The sequence below is a fragment of the Peromyscus eremicus genome, chromosome 14 (genome assembly GCF_949786415.1).
Source record: "Peromyscus eremicus chromosome 14, PerEre_H2_v1, whole genome shotgun sequence".
NCBI lineage: Eukaryota > Metazoa > Chordata > Mammalia > Rodentia > Cricetidae > Peromyscus > Peromyscus eremicus.
Genome location: NC_081430.1, coordinates 38,636,761 through 38,650,974, shown reverse-complemented (window position 1 = coordinate 38,650,974; position 14,214 = coordinate 38,636,761). Strand labels below are relative to the sequence as shown.

General features: G+C 39.4%; 1 protein-coding gene and 1 long non-coding RNA gene across 12 annotated transcripts in view; both read right to left on the bottom strand.

Moving 5' to 3' along the window:
* Window positions 1-8,064, bottom strand: part of LOC131924658 (uncharacterized) — a 53,452-nt gene extending 45,388 nt beyond the window's left edge. The window contains exon 1 of the long non-coding RNA XR_009382986.1: window positions 7,808-8,064. This is a non-coding gene — a long non-coding RNA (uncharacterized LOC131924658). The remainder of the gene's footprint in view (window positions 1-7,807) is intronic.
* Nrxn3 (neurexin 3) overlaps window positions 1-14,214 on the bottom strand; it is a 1,488,381-nt gene that overhangs the window by 594,032 nt on the left and 880,135 nt on the right. The window lies entirely within an intron of this gene.

Genomic DNA, 14,214 nt, shown 5'->3' with positions numbered 1-14,214 from the left:
CCTGGAACAAGTGCTATCACATGGAAAGAATAATTTGCAACAGACTGAAGAAACACAGAGGACATTATCCCATGGGCTCTAATAACACCTCTGCAAGCATTTCTGTTTGAGCTCTCCCTTTGGTTCTTCACTGATTCTTTAATTTGTGACATGACCTATCAATGTCTTACACTAAAACATACATTGCAAACCAGGCGTGTTGATACAGACCAGTAACCATAGCACTTGGGCAGAGGCAGGAGGATCAGTGGTTCAAAGTCAGCATTGCCTGTATAGAAGGCTTGAGGCCAATCTGGGTTATATGAGATTGTCTTAAAAGATAAAATTGTAATCCAGGGATGATTGCATGTGTATTTAATATCAGCATGAGTTCAAGACTAGCCTGAACTGCACAGTGAATTGCACAATATCCTAGGCAACATAGTGAGATACTCTGTCTAATAAATAATAAATGAATAAAAAAATTTTGTTGTATTATGTTCTGACTCTTTAAAGTCATGTTAATTCTATGAACATGACAAATTGAATCTACTAGTGGAAAGAAAAACATCTTTACATTGTACACAAGGAGAAATCGAGGATGTGTCCACTTCTTAAGAAGTCATGTTAATTCTATGAACATGACAAATTGAATCTACTAGTGGAAAGAAAAACATCTTTACATTGTACACAAGGAGAAATCGAGGATGTGTCCACTTCTTTTTTTTTTTTTTTTTTTTTTTTTTTTTTTTGGTTTTTCGAGACAGGGTTTCTCTGTGTAGCTTTGCGCCTTTCCTGGGACTCACTTGGTAGTCCAGGCTGGCCTCGAACTCACAGAGATCCGCCTGGCTCTGCCTCCCGAGTGCTGGGATTAAAGGCGTGCGCCACCACCGCCCGGCTGGATGTGTCCACTTCTTAAGAAGGCCTACCTGAAGCCAGGTGGTGGCGGCGGCGGCGGCGGCGGCGGCGGCGGCGGCGGCGGCGGCGCACGCCTTTAATCCCAGCACTTGGAAGGCAGAGGCAGGCGGATCTCTGTGAGTTTGAGGCCAGCCTGGGCTACCAAGTGAGTTCCAGGAAAGGCGCAAAGCTACACAGAGAAACCCTGTCTCAAAAAAACCAAAAAAAAAAAAAAAAAAAAAAAAAAAAGAAGGCCTACCTGCAGATGGTACAACCAGCAGGCCTACCTATCCACAGAAGAAGGTACCTATACCACTTTTCATCTCCTTTTCTGGGAAAACCATGTTTTTGTTTTGTTTTGTTTTGTCTTTTAGGAATAGGGGAGGGATGGAGGGAAGAAGGGGGAAAGTAAGATATTTGTGAGACAATGTTTTTGTGACTCTACGGAATCACAGTTTCTGGTAGTTACTGTAAAATTACACTTTCAACCTGAAAAAAAAAATGTATAATTTTTCACAAGAACTAACAAGCCAATTTACTCAAGCAACAAGCTGACTTCATAAATTGAACTGTGAAGATGAAATGAAAATAACATAGCCCAGTTCTTTCTAACACATATTCTGTGACCATTATTGGTCCTTCAAGTTGCTCATGCCAACGACATTCCAAGGTCAAATGAATATAAGGAGCTCATACTTCATATCCTTCCAAGAGATCCATATGAGATCTCTCTGTGTGTTTATGTATATGTAAAATACACATCTGTGCATTCATATATGTGAATGTGGATCCGCCTAAATGGAAGCAAGAGAGGACTTCTTGAGGGTTGGCCTTTACCACCTTCTACCTTGTTTGAGGCAGAGTCTCTTCTTAGTTGTTTACCACAGCATACATAAGGCTGGTTGGCCTGGAAGATTCTGGGGACTGTCCTGTCTCTGTCTCTTATCTCTCCTTTGAAGTGCTAGAATGACAGCTATGTTTCCCATGCCTAGCTTTTATGTAGGTTCTGGGAATTTAATCCCAGCCCCTCATGCTCATACAGCAAGCATTTTACCCACTGAACCATCTTCCCTACCTCAGCTCATGAGTATTATATTTATTTGTTTTGATGATATATTTATTTTTACCCTACATGTATGAGTGTTTTGCCAGCATATACATTGTCTATGGACTATATGTGTACAGTGCCCATGGAGGCTATAATAGGGTATTGAATTCCCTGGAACTGGAAATGCAGATAGTTGTGAGCTACTGTGTGGGCACTAGGAACTGAACCCGGCTCCTCTGCAAGAGCAACAAGTGCTCTTAACCACTGAACCATCTCTCCAGCCTTCACCTAAATACTTTTTGAAAACTCAGAAAAGGGCCATAGGAAAAAGATACAATAATCTTAATTCTATCCATTTTCCCATGCTCATTTGGATGCAAATTCACTGATGTATAGGCTCATGCATCTGCCTTTCTTTGAGGTGAATACAGAAAGACAGGTAAACTGTCTATTAGAACCGTATATGAGAAAGAACTGATTTCACTTAAAATAATGGGCATCAAGCAAAGCATGACTAGGCCCTGCAACTGTAAGGGACTTCCCAGGAGCAGATGGGAACAGAGGGGAAGAAGGCAGTGGTTGAGATTATTTTCAGATCCTTCATGTCTCTGTTTGCTTAACATCTTCATCCATCTTCTCTGTCCACCCCCACCCCTAGGCATACTAGAAACACATGCTCAGAGCTGTATTTTTATTTCTAAGTCAATTAATTCCATGAAAATGATAAAATAAGAATACTAAGTATCAGAGGCCAAAACTCTTTACCTGAGAATACATTGGTATTTCATATGTATAGGGGAGTAAATTATTTCACAGTCTCTCTCCAAAGAAGCCTAGAAAGAAAATCAGAGGCAGAGGGATTTGTCCTTGAGATGGTGATAGCAGCTGGCAGAAATGCCACCAGAAAGAACTGCACTCTGCCAAGTGACACTGCCTTCCAAGCATGATGAGCCACTCAGAGGCTCTGCCCATTGCGCTGAATGCTGGGTCCCAGTAGTAACACCCAGAGCAACAGAGGAACTAGTGAGAGTCTTCCCTTGCCATACACTCCTGGCAGGCAAAGAGAATCACCCTTTAAGTCAAGACTGGAAAACAATAGATCGAAGGGAAAGAAAAATACCAAAACCCACAGCTTCAAAAATAAAATAAAGCAAAAATCCATCTCTTGCCAAATCTAGCCTCAAGTGTTCTGAAATTTTAATGCCTAGAGAATTCTCTGGGGAAATTTAATGTCAGCAGGACATCAGTGGAAGGTTGAGGCAGAGTTCTCAGCTGTGGTTATCTTTTAAGGGAGTACCTAGTTTTGTATTGTATTGATGGAGTTCACAAGAACCATTTTTCAGGATTGTCTTTTGCCTTTGAAAGTGATAAAGCCAAATGTCTAGAACTCCTGTGGAGAAGCCACTGGAATTTATGAAAGAAAAAAATGACCAATCCTCGGTAAAGGGAGATTTTAGAGTCAGTATGACACCAATGCTTGTCAGAACAAGCTTTGGTATGAGATGGAATTGCAGTCAAACCTGAACACTACCAGGAAAATAAAAAACTATGCAACTTTGAACAAAGAATTCAGTGTTTGGGATAGCAGGAACCATCACACATTCTTCAACTGTATTGTACAGTAAGCTCTCTAATTAAATAATTTCCATACCATGATGCTCTATTGAGTGAATTAATCCAAGCCATAAAAATATAAATATAACAACAATGGTGATGGATGATGGCAAATAAAGATTGATGATGATGATGATGATGATAATGCCATTTCTGAATTGCTTGATGTTTTGCAGGAAAATTAACTGAAGTGTTAAGATGTGATGACAAGAAAGACTAACAAACTTTTGAATTTAAATTGTTTCTACTTATGGAATTCTTGTGTAGATCTCCTCTTAGCTTTGGCAGTGTCTCTATGGCAATGCCCTTTAGCTCGAAAATCCCAACTTTAAAAATCAACATTAACAACTATTGAAAAATAAATGGTATTTGATAAGTGCATTGAATTAAGCAGCAATATCCAGACACCAGATATAATTAGGTTTTTAACTTCATAAGGTATTAAAAGGTATAGCAGACTTAAAATGTATGCTTTGCCAATAGCAATGGAAATTATATGCTCTAACTGCTTATTCACTATTCTCCTGCATTACTAGTTCTACAAATTGACAACAGTCAAATATTAAAGAGGAAAAACATTTCTAACCTGTGAAGCATAAAAAAAATCCACTGCTGACACAATCTAAATGCCTAAATATTTACTAAACACAAAGGGAGGTCTACATCTTAGTTAAGGTTACTATTGTGATAAAAAACACTATGGCCAAAGCAACCTGGGGAAGAAAGGCTTTATTTGGCTCATGCTTGGAAGTTAGGACAGGAACTCAAACAGGGCAGGAACCCCAAGGCAGGAGCTGATAGAAGGGCCAAGTGAGAGTGCCGCCTACTGGCTTGCTACTGCACAGTCTGCTTTCTTATAAAACCCAGGACCACCAGCCCACAGGCCTGCCTGCAGCCAGACCTTAGGGACACATTTTCTCAATTGAGTTTCCCTCCTCTCAGATGACTCTAGCTCGTGGCAAGTTGGTGTAAGACTAGCCCACACAGTCTCCATTGATAATGCTGGTCAGGGAGAGGAATTTGATGCTGCCTGACAAAGAGCTGCCAGAAGGATGCAAGCAGCACACGGAGATGTGACGCGCTGTGTGTGGCTCTGTACCAAGTCTCAGTTGTGTTGTGTTTTGAGGATAGTACAGGGAGCAGTGCTTTCTAAGGAGACAGCTAGAAAGGAACCTGGACACGTGCCTTTTATTTCCTTCCCTGTGCATAAATATCTCCACCTGTGCCTGCAGTAGAAAACAGGAGGGCAGTACCCAGGGAGGTTCTTTTCAATATCGACCTAACAGCTGGTAGTTTTCATATAACCACTGGAGGCAGCCCGCAAGATGTCCTCAACAATCTGGAATTGGTGGTGACTTAAAACAGAAAAGCAGTCGTATTCAGACATTTGTCCTAACATGAAAAGCCTACACAGCCAGGTACTAAACAAATCCAAATGCCAAAATGTTGATGCTGGGCGTTTTGGGCAGGCAACTCTTTGCTTTTATATCCGACTGTTAGCTGGAAGCTACCTCTCTTGATAAGATATGGGCATCTTGAGTTGATTTTTCTCCTTGAAACTAAGAATTTCTCATAAAATCTGTCACTTCCCTTGGTAATTGTTGCCATATAAGCAGGCGTTGAAAGAGAGAGGAGAAACAGACTAGAGAAAGGCAAAAATCAGGGGATACAGGAAAGAAAAACTGGCACTACCATGCCAGGAGAGAAAGCAGAAGCTCATGCGATTGCTTCTCTTTATCACGCAATATCTGCACCTGATGGGAGCCCTTGTAATACAATTTGATTTCTGTGTATCCTTTCACTCACATATTAATGCCACAAATCTTACTCGTGAGTGGGAGTAGGTGGCAAGCATGGGCCACACAGGGCCATGCCAGAGCTGGCTCACACTACTTCCTAAGAGTTGTTGGGTTATGCATACTGTTCCCCAACTGATGCCATAGTGGTAGCTTGAAATTAGTGTCAACGGGAGAATTTATGGCACAGAAATCAGCAACTATCGCAAGCCAAAGCTTTCCCTGCAGAAAGCTCATGATTAAATAAACCGTCACTCCACTGGACGCTAAGAGCCTGCTGAACTTCTAGCACCAGTCATAATTGAACATCTACTGAGCACTAACCACTTTGCAGGTGTGCCATATTTAACCATAATGACTGTCCCTAAGAATGAGGTTGGCATTAATTCTTTATCATTGCTAAACAGAGAGACCACAAAGCTTTAACTAGGACATATTTTGAATCTAAACTCCACCTTCATTATCACTATAGGACACCATGATCTGAAGTTACTGGATTATAAGAACCTGGAGAAAAAAAATGCTGGCATAGGCAATCTTGGCATTAACATGTCAGTTGACTAATATTGAAATCTAAAATAGAAAGATGTGTCATGGATATTGATATTTGAAGACTCTTGGATGGGCTACACATGTTTAGGGGTATGCTTCAGGAATCTATACACTTCCATACACTCTGTATGTCACTCAAATAAAGACACAAGAGCCATCTTTACTAAAGTTAGCAGTGCCACAAAATTGGGAGTGGTGGTACACAAATTTGTTTGTCTACTGTATATAGTTGAGAGAACTATCAAATCCTATTTATAGAATAAACAGTTTTAACACATGCAATTAATCAATACTAACATTATCTGTAACAAGTGAAAGAAAGAATAGTATTAATCTCAAAGGGAAAAAATCTCTTTTTAAGAACCCAAAAGGCTGACTCTAGGCCCTGGGTCTCTCTGTAGAAAGATGGACTTCCATCAAGAGTGGTCTGGGAAGGAACATTCCCATTCATGAGGTGGCGAAATTAAGCTAGTAAAGGCTAGAGTAAGTCAGTCCTATCCCTAAAATCACTTAAGGGGGCTCCAAAAGGCTTCTGCTGTGGAGAGAGGTAAACTACACAGGATTTAGAACTAGGCTCAAGTCCTGGCTCAGTTGCTCACTAACCATATAATCTTAATCAACTCTCAAAAGTTGCCTGTGTACAAAGTGAGGATGATAAGAGTACCTATGTCAACAAGTTGTTGTATTAACAGAAGTAGAGTTATATAGAAAGTGCTGTAACAGTGCTTAGCCAAGGGTTATTGATAAACAAGTATTCCAGTTTCCCAACTTGTTTACAGAATTTCTGTTATCAGTTAAATCAGAAGCTTCGTCAACTTTAGTAGTTTGTGGTTTTTGTGTTTGCTTAATTTCCCACTGGAACACAGTGCCAAACTCTTGACAGGCTTATACCAAATGCTTGTGGCTAAAACAGTACCCACTATTTTTCAGTAGGCTTCCTTAAAACTGAAAGAATAAATGGTGACACAGATTCTAGAAAAAGGACGTGGCTTACCAATTTCAGAGCTAAGAATATTTCTGCATACATTAAGAGAAATAAGATACCGTATTTCAAGTGATCAGCTTAACAATCTGCCTTGATTTCATGTATTAGTACATTTTGAGGCATGCTTTTTTTTCAAACATAAATAGAGGTAGCCTGCAGTACCCATTACTGAGAAGAAGAAACATAAGCTACTTATCTTCTCCTGGTGCATGTATTTTATTTATTAATTTATTTATTTTGGAAAATTTGCTATGGGCCTAGTAGTTTTGGTAAATGTGTTCATGATGCAAATGAGATGACAGGAGATGATCCTAAAGGACCCATGAACATTTCATTCTCAAATTTCTACCTAAGGCAAAATTGACTCCAAGACCACTCACTGATACAAACCAATGACTTCAATGAAATTCTGCCCAGAACCTAGGAACTTTTGTTGACCCAGTTGCAGCCATTAATTTAGACAGAAACTCCCTTGTAGACAGGACCTGTTTCTTAGTATTATTTATCTCAAAGATTAGAAGATTGCTTAGGAAAATACCTATTTCAAAAATAGAAGGCTTATTATTGAGAGATAGTTGCCATATGTTTGTCATGTCCCCTGAGGATAAACAAAGTGAAAAAAAAAAAGAAAAAAATACATCTTAAATGAGAGCAATGAATTATGAATTGTTATGTGAGAGCAATGTGAATAATGAATTGTTAAAGAACTCTTTGGTAGCAAATGGCACAGATTATTGGGCCAGGTTATCAAGAGACGATGTGAATCTTTGTTCTCTATGGTTTGTAGCTCCGAGAATGGTATTTTTCAATTTGTTTCACCACAGTTTTTCCATTTGTGTTACTGAAGAAACAGTACTCAAAAGGTAACTCACTGACTTCTTCCCAGGGTTGTAACTCTACAGATGAATAGCTCATCTCTGCAAAAGACATTCTCACCTTCTTTTAGTCTTCATCCCCAATGATGTATTTTCTTCTCTAGTCTCAAGATGACCCAGCTGCCCTTAGGCTCCTAGAATTTCCATGGCTTCTAAGACATCTGCTGTTCCTTACATTCCCTGAATCCTCCAGTTCTGTTAGCTTTCCCTTCCTTTTTCCATGGTTCCTCACCCTACTACTAGGTGCTCATTATAGAGATGCAAAACTCTAAATGTCCTTCTTTAATTGGATAGCATCACCTTTTTACATGGACTCAACTGTTGTCTTTAAGTGGATATACATGTCACAATGTCATCTGACTAATCCCCCTTAGACTCTAGTTCAGAATCTCATATGGATTATTGAGTCATACCACTGAGTTATTTCATAGTCATCTGAACCTCAAAGTTAATAGCCTTTATCTCTTTCCATTGGCTTAAAAAAATTGTGGATACCTTCGTTCTTTGGATAGGCCAGCCTTCAAAATGTACCCATTTCGTCCTTCTCTGGATTTAGATAACTCCTCAGTCCCATGGTCCACCCAGTCAGGGACCTCTCAGTTCATGTTTTCACATCATCTTGTTCTCCTGGGGTCAATGGTTCACCAGTCTATGTTGAACTGAGCCCAGGCTTTCAATTTAGCTTTCAAGATCTTTCACAAACTGGCACCCAGTCATATATCACAGTTATCTGCCACTTGAAATCCTTCTACAGAGACCAAATGCACACACTCTTATGCTCTGCTTTTGACCCTTTGTTTGAACTCTGTTCCAGCTATGGGTTGCCCATTTGGATTTTACACACAACTATTCAAAATATAGTTCCTGACAATTTACTTTGGCCACTACAGTAAATAGCAGTTGTGTTTCTCATCTGTGCTTCTATTTATTTTTGTAACAAACACCACCTTAAAATATCGCTTGACCATATGACTTTTTAAAAAAAAAAGACTTTCAAATGATTACATGTGATTATTGAACTATAATATTAAATGATTATATTTTTTTGAAGATAGGGTTTTTTGTAGTCCTGGCTGTTCTGGAGCTCTCTCTGTAGACCAGGCTGGCCTCAAACTCAGAGATCTACCTGCCTCTGTCTCCCGAATGCTGGGATTAAAGGTATGCGCCACCACCACATGGCTCTGTTGTATTTTCTTCAAAGATCAGTGTAAATGAATATTGATCATAGTTTATATTATTATCTTTAATTTTGAGTGCTGCTTCTATTCTGTCTTCAGGACAGACAAAAATAAAACCCAGCCCACTTGCTTTTTGTCCATATCAGATTAGAAGCAAGCACCTCACTTGAAGGCCCATTTACCCACTCATACAAAAAGGGGAAGGAATCAGAGTGAAACAATAAGTTAAACACAGGGAAGGAAGAAGTAGAAAAAAAATGAAGATGAAAAAGAGGAAGAAGTCTTCATATTTTCCTCCCTCTCAATTTGACAACTCAGAAATTAATTGCAATCTTTCTCACAGTTCAATTCCAATTTTGGAGAATCAGTCAAGAAGGTTATAACTCACATCAGTTACACTCTGGGATCTCTTTTTCAGTCTCATGCTTCCTTAGTAACACAGCTAACAACTTTATTTATTCAATAAAACACGCTTCTGGCTCACTCCATTGACCTATTTGAATGGAGTAAACTGACGTTCAGTTTCTGTGTACCATAGTTGGAATTCCATCTATTAATTCTAGGGCTATTGCCTTTTTAGCTGACTTAACTCTATCATTAAATTTCTCTTCTGTTGCCATTGAATAAAAATCATAGCTTATCTTTCAGTCATGACTTTGTTGTCTACTGAAGCAAATTATATCATTCTCACTAAATCTATCAAATCCAAATACTAAAAATGAATCCCTTCTGCTGGCATAAACAAACTCATCTTTAACACACAGAACATCATAACAGATTGTCCTTGGCTGTTCACTATACTGTATGTTCTGACACTTGTTGGTATATTTACAGAGTTTCTACTAAAAAAAGAATTGATCAAGGGAAAACAGCCAAGTTCAGAATGTTTTAAATCTATATTACATACTGTCAAAATAACTTTTAAATATATGTGAAACAGAATATTTGCAATTCAAAGCAAGAACCCATAAGGGGAAAATAGAGAATGCTACCATGTCATATAAATCATGCTAGGACGAAGTTATTTGGATCATCCATATTCTACCAGACTCACTGAGAAATGCATATCCAGGTGAAGGAAGAATTTCCCACTCCCCAAAATTGCTCTGATTGTGAAAAATGGTCTCTAGGAAGAAAATTATAAAGACTGAGCACTAAACCTTGAGTGGGAAATAGGATAATTCAATAAAAGATGACAAACGGCCTTCTGACTTCAGTATAGCCATTCTGAAATTCTAGTAAGGACACTGTAGCCAAATAATTAATGTGTGCTCATTAAGAACCTACTGTATTAATGATACTGTTTCTACTTCTCAGGGAACATGAAGGAAGCACTCAATGTTTTGCATCTTAGGTTCCTTTCTAAGACTTGTCTTAGTCACTGTTCTGTTGGTATGAAGAGACACTATGACCAAGGTGACTCTTACAAAAGAAAGCATTTAACTGGGGGCTTGCTTACAACTTCAGAAGTTCATTATAGCCGGCAGCATGGCAGCAGGCAGGCATGGTACTGGAGAAGTAGCTGAAGCTACATCCTGATTCACAAGCAGAGAGAGACACTGGGCTTATCATAGGCTTTTGAAATCTCAAAGCCCACCCTCAGTAACATGCTTCCTCCAACAATGCCATACCTACTCCAACAAGGCCACACCTCCTAATCCTCCTAATTTTTTCAAACAGTTCCATTCCCTGGTAACTAAGCACTCAAATACATGAGCCTATGCGGGCCATTCTTATTCATATCACCACATTCCCCTTTGCCCTTCATAGGCTTGTAGCCATACCATATTATAAAAATCCATTCACATTAATAGTCTCCTTAGTCTATCACAGTCTCAACATGTTTAAAAAACTAACGTTCAAATTCTCTTCTGAGACTCATGGAAATCTCTTATAATCCCCCCTAAAGTTAAAATCAAAAAGCAGATTACAGTCACATATTTTCAACATACAATGGTACAGAACATACGTTACCATTCCAAAATGGAAGAAAGGAGTACAGTGACAAAATAGTGGACCAAAGCAAGACCAAAGCAGAGTTGGGCAAACTCTACATTCTGCATCTCGGTCTACTGCCATAGGGCTCTTCAGATCTCCAACTCTTTTCTGCTTTATTGGTTGCAACATACTTTTGGGACTAGTTCCATACCCAATATACAGTTCTCCTTGGCAGGTCTCACTCATCTCTGGTATCTCCAACATCTAGGCATCTCCAACACAACTGAGGCTTCATCTTCACAGCTTCACACAATGGTCTCTCCAAACACTCATGAAGGAGGCTGACATACCCCTAGCACATGCCTGACCTCAAAGGTTACCCTTAGCCATGGAGGGAGATTCCACAAGTTCTTTCCTGAATCCTTGACTCTAAAACCAGAATCACTTGACCAAAGCTGTCAAGTACTGCTGCTTGATGGGGTTGGAACTTGGTCCCCTCTTTCACTTATATCTGTATCAGTTGTCTGTTGTTAATGATTCTCTTCTCTGCTTAAGCTCTTCTTCAGTTCTGTTTTATATGTTGGAAGCTTATCTGTGTGGAGCCTTGCCCTGAGGTCACCACGCCCTTTATTCCATTTAGTATCAGGCTTTGATTTAAACTTTTTGTCTCCTTGACCACTGGACAACTTCACTACATTTTCTTGACTCCTTTTCTCTTTAAGCTATACACTTTGTATTTCTCTTTGTTCCACTTACTCCTTCTCATTATAGATATCCATAAGAGTGATTACTAACAACCGTACAACAGAGTCAGCACTAGAGTGTCTTGAAATCTCCTCTGCTGAGGCCATTAATCCAAAACTCTTCTATTTATCATTAAGACAGATTTTTAGAACAAGAGCAAAAAGCAGCCATATTCTTTGCCAACATATGAAAAGAATGGTCTCTAGGTCATTTACCAATATTTTTCTCCTCTGAAACCCCTTGAGCTAGACCTCTGTAGTTTACATCATCCTCAGCACCACTGTCCATGCTCCTGCTAGAATGGCACAGTAAGCCCTGTTTAAAGCTAATGTCTTTTCTAGTCAAAAATCTCAAAGTTCATATTCGTCTCACAAGCATTATGGTCAGGTCTGTCACACCAAAACTCCTGTCCCTGGTACCAACTCTGTCTTAGTCAGGATTTTATTGTTGTGAAGAGACATCATGACCAAGGTAACTCTTACAAAAGAAAGCATTTAACTGGGCACTCACTAATAATGTCAGAGGCTTAGTCCATTATCATCATGGTAGGGAGCATAGCAGTAGGCAGGTATGGTACTGAAGAAGCAGCTGAGATATACATCCTGAGCTGCAAGTAGAGAGAGAGACACTGGGCCTGCCATAGACTTTTGAAACCCCAAAGCCCTTCCTCCGGTGACATATTTCCTCTTATAAGGCCACATTTACTCCTGTGAGGCCACACCTCCTAATCCTTTCAAACTGTTCTGCTCCCTGGTGACTATATATTCAAATAAATGAGTCTGTGGGAACCATTATTATTCAAACACCACAGGGGTAAATAGCTTAATGTGGGGCTGTAAAGCAATGCAAAGAGAAATCAATGTAAGAATGCAAAGCCCCATGGGATAATCAGTGTTATCTAAAAGTGTAGTAACAGAAATGGTGATTTGAGAAATCAGACTGTTTAACAACAATGTTTGTGGCCTTTATCAATAAGTCCTAGGAGTAGGAGAGCAGAGGTGGAACCTCTGGGCATTGATTCACCTTAATTCAATGGTCAGAAGAAATGAAAAGACATTTTGCTGGGAGCCTGTAAGTATGGACAAGGATACAGGACTGACACATGGGGAATTCTGAGGAACCATCCCCAGTGGAATAGAAAAGTATGCAGAAGAGAAATACTAATGTTGATAAACCTATTTCAGATGGACTTGAAGACAAGAACTTGAAATACAGAATAGAATTAAGGTTAAAGCACCAGCCTAAGCTTAAAGCCCAGATTGGGTATTGGCCATGGTGTCATCAACAGCAAGGAAAATGTGTATCCAGTTCATGTAAACAACCTGTGACATTTCCAGTAAAACATGGAGTCACAGAAAAATGAAAGTCCCCAGTGTGGCAAAGCAATTGACCAAGAGAAGTAAGTCCTCTAGCAAGTCATCCAAAGTCTTCTTATCCAGAATCAAAGTCAAGGGATTTCAATGATCACATCACCAAGTTCTGTGCAGCAGCGAATGAGAGCTACCTCTTCATTATCTCTGCCTTTAGCAAAATCAATCAATTCAGATAATGTGTCATTAATGTAGCATAGCACAATCTTTGTCTCTTTCCTGCCCCCTCTCTTTTCTTGTTCTCTGGATGCCTATAGCAGGTCTAGGGTCACTGTTGCCTACTAGGACCCAGCTCACTGGCTCAAATGATCCTTCATCACTTTCACCAGGAATTTGCCTTGGGACACTACAGTACCAATATTATTGCTGTAGTAAGTGTATATGAATTATGCCTCAGTGTTAGCATTGTCATGGGCCAGAAAACATCAAAGAGTAATATGCAAACCCAGAGAAACATGCCTGACCTAGCTGCTCAGAAAACAAAGAGAGAAGATAGTAGATATGATGTATCCCAATGGAAAAGGCCTCTGTCACTCACTTGAGCACCAGACCCATGACTGAGCTCAGCTGAGAGAAGTACAGTTTGCACAATGCCACCATACAATAGTGACCCTTCATCAGCCCACAGATCCATGAAAATAAATGTTTTCTGCCCAATACTCCTGAGATATTAGACTTATCTCTTACACAGCAGGTTGTGTATATAGGTAACTAAATTAAATCAATAACATGCAGAGCCTAGTATGAATATCAAAACACACTTCTGTATCCTTACAGAATATTTTTATGTTTGCATAAAAAAGTTTAACCAAAGAAGGGCCAACTCATACACTAAAACACACTGAAAAAAAAAAAGCATCATAACATTTAGGCCAACATTCTATCCATTTATAAGGTAGGCTTTTTTTTGACAATTATAAACACATATGACGTTGGCTATTAAATCACTTTATTCAGCTGCTACAGTCTACCAATAGCCCCCTTCAGGTTTTCACTCTTCAGTTGGTTAGAGAAATATTTCTAGATAACATGATGCCCTTTTTCAGAGGTTCCCTAAAAACCCAACTCATGGTACATTTTTATTTCTCATTGCCTATAAGACGATCTTTCAACTGCTGTTCTTTATAGTGTGTCCATTAAAGGAATCTGTAGGAGGATATAGGTGAGTGAGTCATGTTGTAGCATTGGCTCTTCCTAGGACTATTTCTGTTTCCATGGGGCCTCTTGGCAATGTGAAA